The sequence below is a fragment of the Myotis lucifugus genome, unplaced genomic scaffold (genome assembly GCF_000147115.1).
Source record: "Myotis lucifugus unplaced genomic scaffold, Myoluc2.0 scaffold_128, whole genome shotgun sequence".
NCBI lineage: Eukaryota > Metazoa > Chordata > Mammalia > Chiroptera > Vespertilionidae > Myotis > Myotis lucifugus.
Window position 1 is genome coordinate 2,885,708 of NW_005871176.1, and position 6,481 is coordinate 2,892,188.

The window sequence follows — 6,481 nt, forward strand, 5'->3', positions numbered from 1 at the left end:
CCCAATATATGCAGTGCTTTCCAGGCAAATAGGCCCCTTGGAGGTTCCTGAGTTGCCCTCACATGGCCAGTTCCCAGTTTCTCCTCTGGGAGCCCAAACCAAGCTGCATCAGGCCGGGACCCGGATCATTCACTGTGATATCCCAGCTTCCAGAGCATCACCCTCAGAGACGTGTGCAGGCATGCTCCTTTCCTCCTGGGAGAAAGCGTGTTGCTCTCCTACCCCCTTCCCTCCTCCAGACCTCTGCCCAGATCTGAAGGGTCTTGGCCATGGGAAAACCCATCAGCCAAGGGGTCTGGCCAGCCTCCCTCCTGTGAGCAAAGGCAGGCACCTGAGCGGACCAACCGGTTAGTGAATTGAATGGAAATAAACACTTTAGTTATAAACAGACCTCTGTTCTCTGTAAGTTCCGAGAGAGAGAGAGACCCTGGCACTCTTGGAACTTGTCTAGTGACTCATGATGCTCTTCCTCGCTCAGGGTTATAGAAGGCCCAGGGCTGAGAGAACACATGGAGGACGCCAAAGTCCATGTGGCCTTTCTGGCTCAGGCTTGTCAAAAGCACAGGCAAAGGAAGACGTGACTTGGAAGGAACGCTTGCTGCCTCTGCAGGATGCATCAGGAGCAGGGGCTTGGCGGTGCACTCAGCTCACCCGGGCCAGGGAGTGGGGGTCTAGGTATTAGGTGAGCTGTGAGGTGGGACTGCGAGGGTCCCAGCGTACTCATGGACCCTCCCCCACGCCCCCCCCCACGCCCCCAGACAAAGCCACAGGAATGATCACCTTTTCCTGGTCAACTAATCTCTGCGCAAATGGGCTCCTACTCACATAAACTCAGAATTCTTTGTGGAGGAGGAGGCAGGAACTCTAAAGGGGGGAGGTCAGGGATGCCTCATCTCAGGACCTTTCCCTTTGTCCATGGGAGACTGACCAGTGGCAAAGTTTCAGGTCACAGGTGGCCAGCTAAAGGCCACTCGGTGGTCCGACAGAGCATCCCGCATGGCCCAGCCTGTCGTCTGTCACTCACCTGTTCTCCAGAGCCCGAGATGCAAAGGGAAGGAAGGGATTAGAGGGGAGCATCCCCCTCCCCCGCCCCGGTGGAGGGAACAGCAGAGTAAGCCACAGGGAAGGCCTTGGCTGGTTTCCCTAAAACTGGCCAGTCTTGGCGAGTCGGCCACCCTTGTGCCCCAAAGATGCCCAGCACGGGTGGCAGCTGTCCCGGCACACAAGGTCACCTTCTGGAGAGAGCTGCCCTGATGCTCTTCAGATTAACTCTGAGTCCCCAGCCTGCCTACCCCCCACCCCCACTGCCACCACAGGGGGCTGGCACTCAGTGCTTCCTGTCAGATGGCTTCCTGCATTAAGCCTATAGGCTGGTGTCTGCTCGCCAGCACGTCTGCCCATCCACCCTCCAGGGCCCTGCGTCCTCAGTGGTCCTGGGCCCCCTCGTGCCTGCTTCTCAAGAGTAAGGGTGCTCCCCTGACCCTCTGTCTCCATTGCAGGATGACAGACAGACGTCACTGTGACCATCCAGGGGGCCTGCCTCTTGCTGTGGAGCAGCCCCCCCACCACCTCTTGCTTCTCAGCAGGAAGTGGCCGGCCGAGCTGCTGGCCCGGGCACACGGCTCTGAGCCGCCTGCCCGCTGCCTGGTTACTAATCCTTTCCTGGCTCCATCGCCCCAAGTGCCAGCCCCACCTGCCCAGCAGTGTGAGAGGCGTTTCCGGCTGCTCTGCACGCAGTTGGTACTTGAGGAAAGAAAAGCTGCCTTGTGAACAGGGGCCAGGGCACCGTGGAAATGGGCCCAGCTGCTCCGAGAGTGACAAGCAGATCTTCACAGGCCAGACTGGGTAATAGCGGGGCCATCGCCTCCGCTCCTACTGCTCCAGAAGCCCCTAAAATGAGTTGTTGTTGATAATCAGCAGGCTTCTTCTTGGGGGATGATAGCGATCAACTGGTAAGACGTGGGCAGACCGATCAGAATAGATGATGGAAGTGCAGCAGACACTTACGGGACTCCGGGCAGTGGCTGTTTACTAGCCAGTGGTGCTTCCTGCCCATAGGGCATCAGCGGGGCTTTCCCCATCTTTTCTAGTTGGTCCCCACGCTGCCTGCGCTCAGGGAGCTCTCTGCCACCCCCTTGTGTGCAGTCATTAGCCTTGCACCCCTCTGCAATCGGGCTCATCTCCAGAAGACTGGGAGCTCCCGGGCCCTGCCCCTACCTAGCTCTTCCTCACACCTGGCTGAAGCACAGGAAGGACCCAGGCCTCTGGTCCCCGCCTCCCCCCAGTGCTGAGCCCCTGGCCACTCCTGGCTCTCTCCTGGGCCCCTGTAGTCCCAAGACTGGGACCAAAGGATGGAAGACTCTTGCCAGGGAAAGCAGTGTAAATGCATTCAAAGGACAGGAGGCCGCAGGTTGCTAGGGAAAATGCATCCTGGCAGCCTTGCTCTTGTCACTAACTTAAGATGTGGATCTGGGCAAGTCACTTCCCCTTACTGAGCCTCAGTCTCCCACATGTAAAATGAGAGGACTGGACTGGGTGAGCCGGGTGAGGAGGCACCATTTTCTCCCCTAGGTAGGGGGGAAGCTGAGGCTCAGAGAGGGGAAGTGGCTTGCTCAGCATTACCCAACCAGGAATGGGCAGAGCAAGGCTGTGTTCATCTGCTTCCATTGCCCACGCCACACACGCCATCAGAGGACATCAAGTACTGGGTGTCTGATGCTGGCTGGTAAGAGAAGGGAAAGCTCAAATGGGCTGGGGCTGTCAGGGAGGGCTTCATGGAGGAGGCTGTCTTGAAAATGACAGAGGTTGAGAGAACGATCATTCCAGGTGGGCATTCCAGGTGGGCGGTAGAGTGTAACTAAAAATCCAGAGGCTGGAATGCTCCAACAATGAGGGGTTGTGTCTGCCTGGAGCCGAGGGAGTGGTGGGAAGTGGGGGATGATGTACTCGGAGGGCGAGGCAGTTTGCACATGATACACAGTCCAGCCACAGCAGGTTCTTGAGCAGAATAATAGCAGAGTGAGCATCGGGCTCCAGGAGGAGTGAGTTCAGCCATCAGGTGGGGGCAGGATGTCCCACAGCTTCCCCCTCCCCCAGGAAGAAGAGCCCCTGGAGAAGCCCTCATTTATTCCAGGAGAATCCAGGCCCTGCTGTTTCATTATCCATCCTCACTGACGCATTTAATCCACAGATCACTCCAGCTGCTGGGAGCAGCAGGGTTGGATTTCGTGCTACCCGATTCTTAATTCAGCTTCGTTTGATGATACCCACCCCATTCCCTCCAGGCCTCTGTGAGAGCTACCAGGCCCTGACCAGAGCTGAGTAGATGTGGGTGGCAGTGACGGCCTGGGCAGGCAGGAAGGTGGGCATGGAAGAGCCCTGAGGGGACAGAGCAGAGCCCTGGTGTGCGCTGGAGGTGGCATGGTGGCATACTCACTACTTAGGATGCCCATCTCTGCCCTGGTGCCCTGGGATCACCCAGGAAGGGGCTGGGTCCTGCCCTTTGCAACAGTGTGTTACGCTAGGGAAACCCAGAGGAAAGCTAGGGAGCCACTCTGTGCATGCACACACCAGCTGCCGGCCTTGACCCAGCTTTCCAGGGTCAAGAACATCTGGGAGAACGCTCGAGCTGGCCAGTGTCCCTTCAGGGACACCAAGGGTCAGAGTGTTGGTCCCAGAGAGTGACTTGGCCCTTTGTTCTGACACAGGAAAGCTCAGGGACACCCCACTGGAGGCGGGTCGCAGGAGGTTGAGGCCACAGGGATTGCATTAGTCACCGAACACTTACCATACATTCGGGACCTTATGGGTGTTACCATCCCCCCTCTCCCGGTGAGGAAACAGATGCCCACAGGTGCTGCCAGAGGGTTCCCTCCAGGCCCTCTGCCTTCGGGGCTCCCCCTTTCCCACCTCCCAGGATTTCTCCGAATGTTTGCCATCGCCCACCTGTGTCAGAATCACCTGGGCTCTTGTTCAGCTGGCAGACCCGCAGGCTCCGCCCCAACCCCCCGAGTCAGAATCCCCCAGGTCAGCCCAGGGACCTCTGTTTTAACAAGCTCTCCTGGGAGGCTCCTCCAGACTAAAATCCTCTCTTCACTTCCCCCTCGACACCCTGTGCCCTGATGTCTGTGGAGAGAGGGGCTGGTGTAGACAGGGATTAGGACAAAGCAGGACATTGTCAGATAAGATGCCCAAACTCAGACATGGATTAGGACCCATGAAGTGGGGGCAGGGCTGACCCTCAGGCATGTGTTCACACTGTGCTAAGCTTTCAGGGAAATTAGACAGACCCCCCAGATCCTGAGTCTGTCTGAGTTTAGCTTCCCAGCGTGGAGGCTGCCTCGGGAAAGCTGATATAGCAAGATAAAGCAAGAACTTAATACTGCAGAGGGGCCCAGCAGCTCCCCCAGGGCCACCCTGTGGGCACCCCACGAACCCCAAGGCTACAATCCAGAGCTGTTCACTCAACACCTGGCCAGGTGGGCCAGGCAAAGGCAGAAGGGGGCTTCCAGCTGGACCTGGAGCTTCATATGCCCCCCTCTTCCCACCACCACCAACCCCCTGCTTCCCAGACTAAGACACAATGCTTTCCCTGGAGGAGGGTGAGGGAGGGAAGGCCCTTGTCTCTACTCAGATCTAACAGCCATGTTGGAGGAGGGGAAAGGGAGAGGGGAGGCAGGAGGTCAGAGCCAGGACCACATACACTCTGGGTTCCTGCAGAGAGTGCAATTCTAACATTCCATGGGTCAACGATCCCAAGATTCTAAGATTGCAAAAGCCCCCAATTCTAAGATTCCAGGGGGAGGATTCCATGTTTTTAACATTCCATCACCATATGATCCTATGCTGCTCATTCTTGAGCCTTCAAGTCCCATTTGTTCATCACTGGTCCCCAAACCTGAGGACCGTGGCAGAGACAAAGCACAAAGAAAGAGCGAGAATGAGAAGAGAGAGAGAGAGATGGTGAGGGAGGGTGGGGGCAGGTAAAAACAAACACTAACAACAGCTCCCTCCTTTGAGTCTGAATCAGAGCTGCACCTGGACAAGGGCCAAGACCCCTCCTGTGAGGCTGGGTTTCTCTCGCTGGGAGAGGAGCAGAGCTACCCCCGCTGAGCAACGCCCCATGCAGACCACCGTGCCCACTGGCTGGTGGGCTGGACAGCTCAGCTCAGGAGCCAAGTGGGGACCCCACTAGCTAGGTTTGGGGAGGGACTCATCTGGGAGGAACTCCCACCCCTCCCCCAAAGAGGAGCTGCAGGGCCCGGGATTTGCTGGACCATCTTCCCCAGGTACACCACCTCCCTGTGCAGAGCCAGTGTGTGTGTTGTGTTGTGTTTTGTTTCAGTGCTGGGAAACCATAGGGTCGTGCTGCAAACCCCAGAGCCACTCGGGTGACAGCCTCATGGCCACGCAGTCCCTGCCCCATTCCAAGGGCCCTTTGACCCTTTCTAGGGGAGGCTATTGCCCATGGGATCTGGGAGGCCAGCCCGTGGAGGTGCCTCTGGACTGCTCACAGCTCAGTCTGCCTGCTTTCCCTTCCATGGACAGGGCCTCCGGTGGGCAGGGGACCCGAGGTGGAGCCCCTGAGGCTGGCCCAGGGTAGGCCTGGCAGGAACCTCACTCACAGGCAGCCTCTTTGGAGCACAGAGAAGAGCAATTACTGGTTGGTCAGGCTCAGTCCCAAATCCGAATCACAGCTGCTATTTCTTGAGTGCCAACAATGTGCCAGAGGCCACGCTTACCTTTTTACACACAGCGTCTCGCTTAATCCTCACACAGCTCTGCGAGGCAGGTACAGTTATTACTCCTGCTCCACAGACCAGGGAATTCAGAGACCAGCATGGGGGCTTTCCCAGGTCACGAAGTCGGCCAGTGGTCTCTGACCCCAGCATCTGCCCTCCCAATCACTATGCTATGCTGCTACCAGGATGCCCACTCAGCCCCTCTCCACTGTCAGGCCCTTGCCAGTCAAATCCCACATCTCCAGGGGGCACTGGGACATCCTAACCTCCTAGAGCCACTGTCTGAGCCAATGTCCTGGACTCCCCGCGCCCTGCCCCCCCACCCCCGCCCTTACCGCCCAAGGTGTTAGTTCCAGCCTGGGCCATCAGGCCAGAACTCTCAACTGGGGGCGGGGGGGGGGGGGGGGGGGGGGTTTCACAGAACTCTGTTTCTTCTGATCATAAACACGATGTTCCTGATAATGTTGGGGGGTCGGGAAGTGATGCGGTCGGGGGTTCTGATGGCCGTGGGTCAGACCTGGACCCCCACTACTGTGACCAAGGAAACCTCACCAGCTGTGTCCATGGGCTCCTGACCCTGTTTCTCCAATGCCTTTGTAGGAGTATTTTTAGCAGAACCTTTTTTTTTTTTTTTTTCAAAATAAATGTGAATTGTAAAAACTATCACTTGGACTCACAAGGTTTTTTTGTTCGTTTGTTTTAGTTTGGTATTTTTGCTGAGCTTCTCCAGGGAAAAAAAA